This window comes from Oratosquilla oratoria, chromosome 23 (genome assembly GCF_046742065.1).
Source record: "Oratosquilla oratoria isolate Oo_2021 chromosome 23, ASM4674206v1, whole genome shotgun sequence".
NCBI classification, from domain to species: Eukaryota; Metazoa; Arthropoda; class Malacostraca; order Stomatopoda; family Squillidae; genus Oratosquilla; species Oratosquilla oratoria.
The window spans coordinates 9,351,549-9,361,497 of record NC_134799.1 but is presented as its reverse complement, the minus strand read 5'-3'; the positions used below and the strand labels follow the sequence as shown (position 1 = coordinate 9,361,497).

The 9,949-nt window shown below is 37.4% G+C and overlaps 1 protein-coding gene across 2 annotated transcripts in view; it reads left to right on the top strand.

The window, feature by feature from the left end:
• The first annotated feature begins 313 nt into the window (after positions 1-313).
• Positions 314-9,949, top strand: part of LOC143037958 (tyrosine-protein kinase CSK-like) — a 712,082-nt gene continuing 702,446 nt past the window's right edge. For both annotated transcript variants that reach the window (XM_076206677.1, XM_076206678.1), the window contains exon 1: positions 314-832. The gene's annotated coding sequence lies outside the window, so the exon portion shown is untranslated. The remainder of the gene's footprint in view (positions 833-9,949) is intronic.

Here is a 9,949-nt window from a genome sequence, read left to right as displayed (position 1 = left end):
TACAATCTGTGTGAAGTTAGCATTTGGTCTGATAATTGTAGAATAAGTTACTTTTTCTGACACATGATTTATTCGATAAATCTGATGAGTATATTTAAATTTTATTTGATAAGATTTTGGTAACCAAATATACGGTTTTTGTTATCTCATATCTTTAATTCTTCTCTTATGAATGTATTTTTTATTTCTATACACTACTGGTTTCAGTTTTATTTGAAATATTGCATAATATATTAAATTTTTGTGTTTTCTTGCATGCTTAAGATGCTCTTTTGACCCTAACAGTACCTGTGGTAATCATGTCGTCAGATTTGTTAGTGTATCTGTGGACTTTTCGATGGTAGTTATATCGTCACTTTGCAAAAAAAAATCGTGTGTTTGCTCCGAATTGTTATTTACCATGTAAAAAAGACGTATCATTTTGTGACATGAACATCTCGGCTATTTGAAACTATGAATAAGGTAATAGTGGGTGGCTGAAAGACAACATATTACAAGTGAAAGGTTGGAACAGCAGTTTAGGTAAAGCTACTGTAGTCTGGCCAATCTGGTTAAAGGTTTCTCTAGTGTACCACTAAGCACTGGACAGTACCTTGCTGTCGAAACAGACAGGATTTTCTATAAGACATCGCATAACAGTGCCCTCTGGGCTTGTCAGTGTATAAACAATATCCGGAGAATGCGTTAAGACTCGTGCAAATTGAGTAGTAGTAACTGTCTGGTAGTAATAGTAAAGGAAGCCCCTCCCCCCTCCTTCACTTCTGGTGCGCCGTTGGCCAGTCCAGCTGAATCGGACACCTATGGAATTTGTAATCGGCTACAAATACATCAGGTAAGGAGTACTGCAGAGAAGACGTCAGGTACATCTTCAGTGATGTTTAAATAATTGTATTAGCTGGATGTATGCTTGATAAGCCAGATAAAGTTTGTAATTGTAGGTTATAATGTTTGTGTTAGTTTACATGTGTACATGCTAAAGAGTGACAAACTTGTTCACAAGAACAGTGTTATTAAATGCATATTTGTCATATCCACATTCATGATTGTAAGTATATTATGATTATATATGTATATGTATGTAATATATTATATATATATTTTATATATATATATAATATATATATTATATATATGTGTGTGTGTGTGTACATATGTATATAGGTATTGATGAGAATACCATATCAAAACAGTGTATAGCCATGTGTGAAATTGTTTAACAGGACATATGTCAGATCAATAGGAATAGTTGTTGCTTCAAGTGTCAATGAGAGGAAACCAGCTGCTCCAAAGCAGCTGGCAGCAGTCCTGAGGCCCGCCCAGAAATATCTTTTGGGAGAAATATTTGTGTGGGAGTGTTTCTATATTGTCAGCTTACAGTCCAGAGACTGTTACTGTATGATAATCCCTTGGGGCATGTCCAGCTACTGACGGCATTATCTCGCCCCTCCCATAATGAACATGGGAGAATATAGTACAATACTTTGTATATTCAAACTAAGATGATATGATTGCTTGATAATAAAATAGATTGTTCGTGATTTATTTTGCCAGTTTATCACAGGAGGGGGGAGAAATTGCATTACAAAATAGGACAAGTTTGTAGTTTAATTATAGAACTTGCCACTAGGGTGCATATACGTACTATAAGGATAATGTTCTGTCTCTAGACACAAGTCTTTGGGGGATGTACTTCAAAATGGAGATGAGGATTTTGATGGATTTTGAAGATGTAGCCTATGGCAAGAAGACTGCTCTGACATCCAATTTGCAGAACCCTCTCATGCGGGTACCTATCCCAGGTCCTCGTCAGATTAAAGATGGCGGCACACTAGGCATTTTTTGCTAGCATGCTACTTGTTTTTGCTATTTGCTTTTATTTTTGCTATCCAAATTGAGTAGTATGCTACTGGGGTAAAGTGGATAGCATGCTGGGAAGACCAACAGCAAGTTTTACTGTTAACCTTAGTATTTAATTGAGCCACCATTCATGGGGTGTATGCATAAAATATAGAATTGAGCAGGCATATTGTTTGTACATGATTTTTTTTTTTTTTTTTTATTGTCACTATACACTTATTTAAGTATTTTATTTATTTATTTATTTTTATTTTATTTTATTTTTTATTATCTATCTTTGTCTCTATACACTTATTTAAGTATTATTATTATTATTTTTTTTTTTATTTTTTTTTTCCTCTCCATTGGCTACTGCTAACCACTAGCCAAAAAATCACCAGCAAAATGTTTCCCTTGTGGCAGATACGCAAGATTTTGTTAGCAATGCAAGTAGCAAAAGTGAGTAGCATGCTAGTGAGAAATGTCTAGTGTGCCGTCACCTTTATTTTCATGAACCTTTGAGCTTTGTTTCTTACTTTCTTCAAGGATATTCAGTATTTATATTTTTCACTCTGACCTCATTAACTTTTTGTAATGTATTATTGTTCTTCACTAATTTGTCGTACATATTATTTCCGTGATTTACAGTTTTTTTGTTCTTGATCGTAGCACCTCAATTAGATTATATTTATTTCATTATTTGTATTTACTGGTATTTATTTTATTTTCAATATTATTTATTTTTTATTTTATTTATTTGTTTTATTCATTCATTTTTTCAATGCCATTTAAGTTGGCTGGGAGCATGCTGTGTAGTCTTAGGAACACAATTTTCAAACATTATCTCCCAGCATTTCATTGGACCTTGGTTCATATAGCCAATGTTTATATAACTCATTTTTAGGTTATATTACACAAGCACAACTAGCTGAATGTAAAAACAATATTATGATAATATAAAACAAAACAAAAGTATGCTGCTCAAATACGTTTAACAATATAACACTTGTGTACCATGCAGTACATCCACACAAAAACACATTCACTCCCAGATCACAAAACAAGCTCTCAGGACATACCACTAAACTCATCACTCCACCAACTCCCCCTCCCCCCTCCTCTCCTCAATCTCAGCCTCATAGAAAAATCCTTCACAAGAGAAGCAAGAACCACTAGCATATATGCTTTCAGGATACCATCCAACACTAAGACAGTGGCAACATAAAATTGGCCTGGACACAGAATCAGACTACCCAAGATGCAACCATCACAAAGAGGACACAAAGCACCTCATCCAACATGGCCCTTCACTATCTCTAGACAACAATACAATATTTCTTCCTTGAGTGACTTATGGGCCTGTCCAGTGGCTATTGCTGGTTACTTGGGAGCTGTGGGTTGTCTGTAAGAGAGATCTGGGGCAATGGATGGAGAGTTCAAACAAGTTCTCCATTTTCACATGAAGGGACAAGGAGAGAGGGTTGTTGTGTAAATCAAGTGGCAGGTCATGCTGTGGCTGTGCTGTCTTGCTGCATTGCTTCTGACCTGGGCAGTGGATGGAAGACGGGGATGATCCTTCATCCACAAGGAGTTAAGATGGAAGGGAAATGGGTAATGGATGGGATGGGTGGGAGTGGGTGCATGCCTTGGCTGGCTATCCCCTTTATAAGGGGGAGAAATTTATTGATGAATGAATAGATTACCAACTAATGAAGGGATATTAATTCAAAGGAAGGAATTTCCTGAGAGACTTACATGAGAACAGTTGTAAAGGATAAGATGCTGGGATGGAAGGGAGTGACTAGCAGTCCTACAAGGGTAGATACTAGCACCCATAATATTTGTGATCAATGGATAAGACACAATTGAAGGTTTGACAAGTTACACTAGCATGTTTGCAGATATCATCAGCAACTACCAATTACATAGCTGTTTATAGATGGTGCAACGATTATAAGAAGAGTTGAAGATAAGGAGAACTCCAAATTGTTACAAAAAAAATCTAGATTGTATATATGCCAGGAGCCAAGTGTGGAAAATGAACTTCAGCCAAGGGAATTCAGAATATAACAAATGTCATATACCTTGTGAACTGCCCACTGATATAACAAAGCTAGTTCATTATATAAGATGGAAATTTGCAAACATGTAACTCCAACATCAGGCCTTCCCATCCAAATTTTGAAAATGAATATGAGATGTTGTATGGACTGAAAGAACTGTATCAAAGTTAGCCCTGTGATTTCAGAGCTCTTGGCCAATGGAAAGAGTTAGCCATTCAGCTTTACCATTAGATATTTCTTTGATTCTGAATTCCATGCTTATGACATAAAACGATTGTTAAAAATTCTTATGGTCAGTTAATTACTGCCTGTGTCTTGCTGCATTACTTCTGACCCAGGGCAGTGTGTGAGATACAGGGATGACCTGTCATCCATGAGGAGCTAAGATGAGTGTGGGAAAGGGTGGAGGATGGGGGTGGGTACTTGCCTTATGACTTGGTTGCCTCCCTTATAAGGGGGAAAAAGCCCTTGGTATATAGATAGAATAATTGCCTGTATCTAGCCCCATTTTCTGTTACCCAACTTAAAGCTCTCCTTTACTACCTCCATGATGCCTCTTCAGCTCAATACACTCTCCAAGGACAGTTGTTATTGACAGTGAAATGCAATATTTCCTTGTGAACAGAATATTCAAATGAATATGTGTATATTACCTGCTGTGTTTCTTTTTGATTAGATACTAAAAACAAAGTGAATTCTTGACTGGATCATATGAATCATTGTTGAGAAACTTACTTCAGTAAATGACTGCTGAAAACAGTGGAAATGAAACATACAAGTTTAGGGTTATGACATCACATACTGATGACACCCAATAATATTCTATGAAATAAAATTATATCATTTCACTCTTAAATGAATGAAATAAGTCACACCAAGAGATGCGGCTAGTGAGAGGAACTGAGTCATATATTGAAGAAAGCCTTAAAGGAGAAGGAAGAAAATTGGCAAAAACAATAAGAGAGGCTATGGAACACCCTATATCTTTCCTGTATATATATTTAAATTAATTAAGAAGTCCATATTCCAGTGGTAACTTTCCCACATTTCCTTCAAGCCTGAGACGGCAACTAACCCAGGTCCATACACGTGTCCCACATGCACGAAACCTATAAATTACTTGCACACATCCATCAAGTGTAGCACATGTTACGCTAGGGTCCGCCTCAAATGCATCACACTTAACAAAGCAAAAAGTTGATGGTGCAGCCACCACAACACTTGTACCACAAAGCACAAGAACACACTTTAAACATACTTTTAAATGAACATAAATAGTATTGCAAAAGAATACAAATAGCTGATTCAATTTCCACACAAATGCAGCATACACATAGCACTGATGCAGGACACTAAACTAACACCATAATCCACATTACCCACTTTCACCATATACACAACAATTAGTGAAGACAGCACAGCATAAAGGTGGACTCATAACATCAGTACACAACTAAACAAATGGTAACAGACAACATAAAATATTTACATTCCAAACACAGATAAAGAAAATCATTACCGACATCACAGATTACCCACCACAGATTACCCACCACATCACGCATATACTACCCACTACATCAGCCCCTTTGGTTAAACACACAAACTGCAGATCAAAGAGGAAGCAAAATTCCAGAAACTACTAATTCACCTTCCTCCCCAAACCAACATTATTTCAAAGAGGACCACTCCACCATCACACTTTTCACAAACATTACCCAACAAGTGCTAGAGGTATTCAAGAAATCCACCAAAAAAGAATAGTTTTAGCAGCAGTAGATGTAAACAAGGCATTTGACAATGTTCCTAAACATGTGCTAGCAAAAAAGATTGTAGTGATAAGGTATCCACAGCAGCAACAAGAAATGACTTTACAGTGGAGCCCCTCCCACTCCCCACCCCCACCCTGAGAGGCCTCCCAACACCAGATCCAGAACATAACATCAAAGTATTATGTAGGTGACCTAAAAACAACTACAAAATAATGGCAAAGAATACCCAAGCATATGTAAACAAACTAGAAATAATAGAATGGAAGCTTCACCCCAGAAATCATTGGTAACCTTGTTCACTCCAGACAGTCATGATTCAAAGAAACACCCAATATTAAAATTGAGTGGACAAAACCTTTTATTGGAAAAGAACCCAAGAAGTCTTGCACTCATTGTTGGTACTTGCAAGACCTTCAGCTTGCATATCAAAGATCTGACAGTAAAAATCAGCAAGAAAATAAACTTAGTCAAATTATTTGCAAGTGCAGGCTTTGGACAGCAGAAGGAAACCAGTCACAGCCTACAAACAGCTCTTAAGAACTACACTCAACTATGATTCCACAGTACAGTTCCCAACTATCAGAAAGATGAACACAGACTCTTCATGAGATATACAAAACAAAGCAATGAGCATAATAAAAGGATGCACCAAAACCACCTCAGTAGAACCTCTGCACTCTGAAACCAGAATTTTCCCTATAGAACACCATATGAAAATGATTGTTACACAGTTATTTGCAAGGGCCCTCAACTGCATTCGTCCATCTCATTACATCACACAAGCACAACCAGTTTAACACACCATACCAACTGCATGCTACTCAAACATCTACAGCAACCTACCACCTGAAGCACACAATACATCAACAAAACAAAAAAAAACATTCATATGCAAATCACAAAACATGCACTTCACTGTCCAACACAAAGACGGTTCCAGAACAGAACAGGCCTGGCTAGAGAAACAAACTGCCCCAGATGCAACCATCACACAGTGAACACAGAACACCTCATCTTTCACTGCTTCACCCCCCCACCCCCATAGCTATAGTCAACCAGACATCAACACAATACTTCTTCCTTGAGTGATTTATGGGCCATTCCAGTGGCTTTTGCCAGTTGCCTGGGAGCTGTGGGTCTCCTGCAAGAGACCTGGTGCAACAGATTGGCTGACTGATACAAATGAATACAATAAACCTATCCATATTTTGCTGTTGTCACTTCAAACTTTGACAAAAGAAACAATTTATAGCAGATTTGATGCTGTATTGACTGGAAATGCCTGTTACTGTTGGTGTGACATTAAAGGAGATGGCAATTTTGATTAGAAACTGGCTAAATTACTGTAAACAGGATGTGCACCACAACTAAATGCTATTTGAATTTCGATATAATGCTATAGAAAGATGTGATGTTAAGCATTTGACACATATATGAAACTCATCTCTAAATGCATGGAAGCACATGAAAATAACATGGGTATGTTTTTGTTTTCCTTGCCTAAGGGTACTTATGTGAGAGTTTTGTGTTTGGCAGATTAAATTTTGTGGCATCATAATTCTGTGAAATTTTCTGTAGCTTTACATTCCCAGGTTCCATCAAATCCTCAATATATGTTATTTACTGCTAACATCTCTGCATTTAAGGGGGAGAAGACAAGGTGAATTTGCCTTTATATTCTGCTAAGGATTCACTTCCCAAAGAATAATTCAGACTTATTGCTCATTTCCAATATTATTATTATTATTATTATTATTATTATTATTATTATTATTATTATTAAAAAATGTTAAAGGGGCATTGGGAAAGAGGGGAATGTCTGTTGAAAGAAGGGAGAAGACAAAATAGGGGTGAGTGGAGAATGGTTGTATATGGGGGATGCTGTGATGCATGGAAGGGAGGGTGGGGTATGAGGGAGTATGTGTGAATGATATTTTGATGTGGCCTGAAGGGATTCTCCCCATCTGCTCTCTTTCAGCATGAGTGAATGGAGAGGGTGGATGCTTGCCAATTAAATGAAATGGCCTTGCTGTGGATGTGCTGTGTCTTGCTACATTGCTTCTGACCCAGGGCAGTGGGCGAGATGCAGGGATGACTTGTCATCCAGGAGGAGCCAAGAAAATAGGGAGGGAGCGGATGGTGAATGGGAGTGGAGTATGTGGGGATGAAATGGGTGGAAGTGGATTTATGCCTTAGACTTTGGCTACCTCCCTTGTAAGGGGGAAAGAGCTGTTGGTATATGTATTAATGTATATATATGTGTGTGTGTGTGTGTGTGTATATATATATATATATATATATATATATATATATATATATATTTTTTTTTTTTTTTTTTTTTTTTTCTCACTCTCCTCCAAACATGCTGGGAGAAAGAGAAAAGAAAATGGAGAAGTTTGATAAATTCTAATATCCATCCATCGAAAAGGGAGCAGAGATCACAAAAACCATACTGAAAGCTAGCAAGTAACACATTCTGAGAGCCAACAGAAAAACAACAACAACTAATCACTAGAGATGCCCTCCTTTATCAAAAAGAAAAAGGACCTGAAAAGAGAAGTGAATTCCACAGAACAAGGAAAAGAATTAAATAGAAATATTGCAAAACAAATCAAATGAAAGAATCAATCATTCTGTTGCCCCAGATCTTTCTTGCAGGAAATCCATGGATCCCAGGTAATCAGAACAGCCACTGGATTTTAACCATAAGTCATTCAAGGAAGAAGCATTTTGTTGTCTGGGTATGACTGGGGTGGGGCAATGTAAGATGAGGTGTTCAGCATCTGTGTGATGGTTTTATCTGGGGCAGCTCGTTCCTGTAACCAGGCCTATTTTGTATTGATATCCTAGTGCTGGACAGTGACCTGAATACAGTTATCCTAGTGTGTTTTTTGCTTCTCATAGGAGGGTTCATGTTGCTAATGTCTGGAAAGGTTTGATAAAGTAAGGTGTAAGGGGGTTGATGTTGGAGTGTGTGTATCATGATCCTGCTATTGTGTTTTTATTTGGATGTATCATGTGGTGCAGGAGGTAGGTTAGTTAATAGAGTTGTGGGTATGAAACTTGTTTTAGAAAAGTTTTCTTTAATGATATTGCATTGGCGCTTTGGAATTTTGGAATTTGGAAATTTTTCCTCAATTTGCTCCAGCTGCTTTATGTGTAAGGGTTTGGTCATTGTGACACACTTGTAAGAGGTTGCACTACCAACTGGGAGAAGACAGAGACCTAATGGGGCTTACCTCAAGAGAAGATCTGAGGACTCCTGACCACAAAATACTTCAAAACCCCAACCCCCCCACAAGATGTGGCACCTAGTCTCTGGATCAGGCCCATAAACAAAGTAAAGAAAACTGGAGAAAATAGTAATTATAGATGGGAAACAAGTAAACAAATGTGGAGTAGAAACAAAAATAAATATATAGATAACCTATTACTCGTGAAAGTTTGTGCAACTTTAGGGAAAATTCCATTACCAAAACAACAGTGTAACATAATTCACAAGCACTTCTCCTAAACAAGTTTCAAACCTACAGCTACAGGAGATAGAAACACAAGAAGATATGCAAGATGAAACCAGACGTAGAAGCCACTCCTCCCTTTTCCAACAAAGATGTAAAAAAAAATGAATAAAAATAAAAGTGGAAACTCATGTAGAAGGCTCAGCCATGATATCAAACTTCCATCTAAAACACCTAGGCCTAATAGCAATAAATCCCCTGACAATGTTCATCCACTCCTAGAGGTACAACAAAATTACAACCTGGAAAAGAATACACACAATTCCCATCTTGGAGTTAATTAAACCCCTCATAATGCCAGAATTAATCTCCCTCCTATGCACTTTATCATAACTGATAGACTGATCTTGAAAAGAATCGGAACACAACTGGCCACTTCCCAAAGTCAAATTAGGTTCAAAGAGAACCACTTCACTAGCACACTACTCAAACATCATTATCATATACCTGAGGAATATAATGAAGCACCACCAGAAATAACTGTAATGCTGGCAGTGACATTAGATAAGGATTTATTATAGTTCCTAGACACATCCACCCAAAACAGATCATGGAGGCTGACATCCACAACAAAGACAAGAAATGGGCAGCAAACTTCTAAACTGGAATAGAGTATGTAGTATCCCAGAACAACCAACTATCTGGGAACAGAAGATTGTACAGTGAAGTCCTCCAAGGAGTAATACTATCTCTACTATTCAGTTTCTTCAAAAGTGGCCTCTCCACTACAACTCAAGAGCATAACATCAAAGCTGTCACA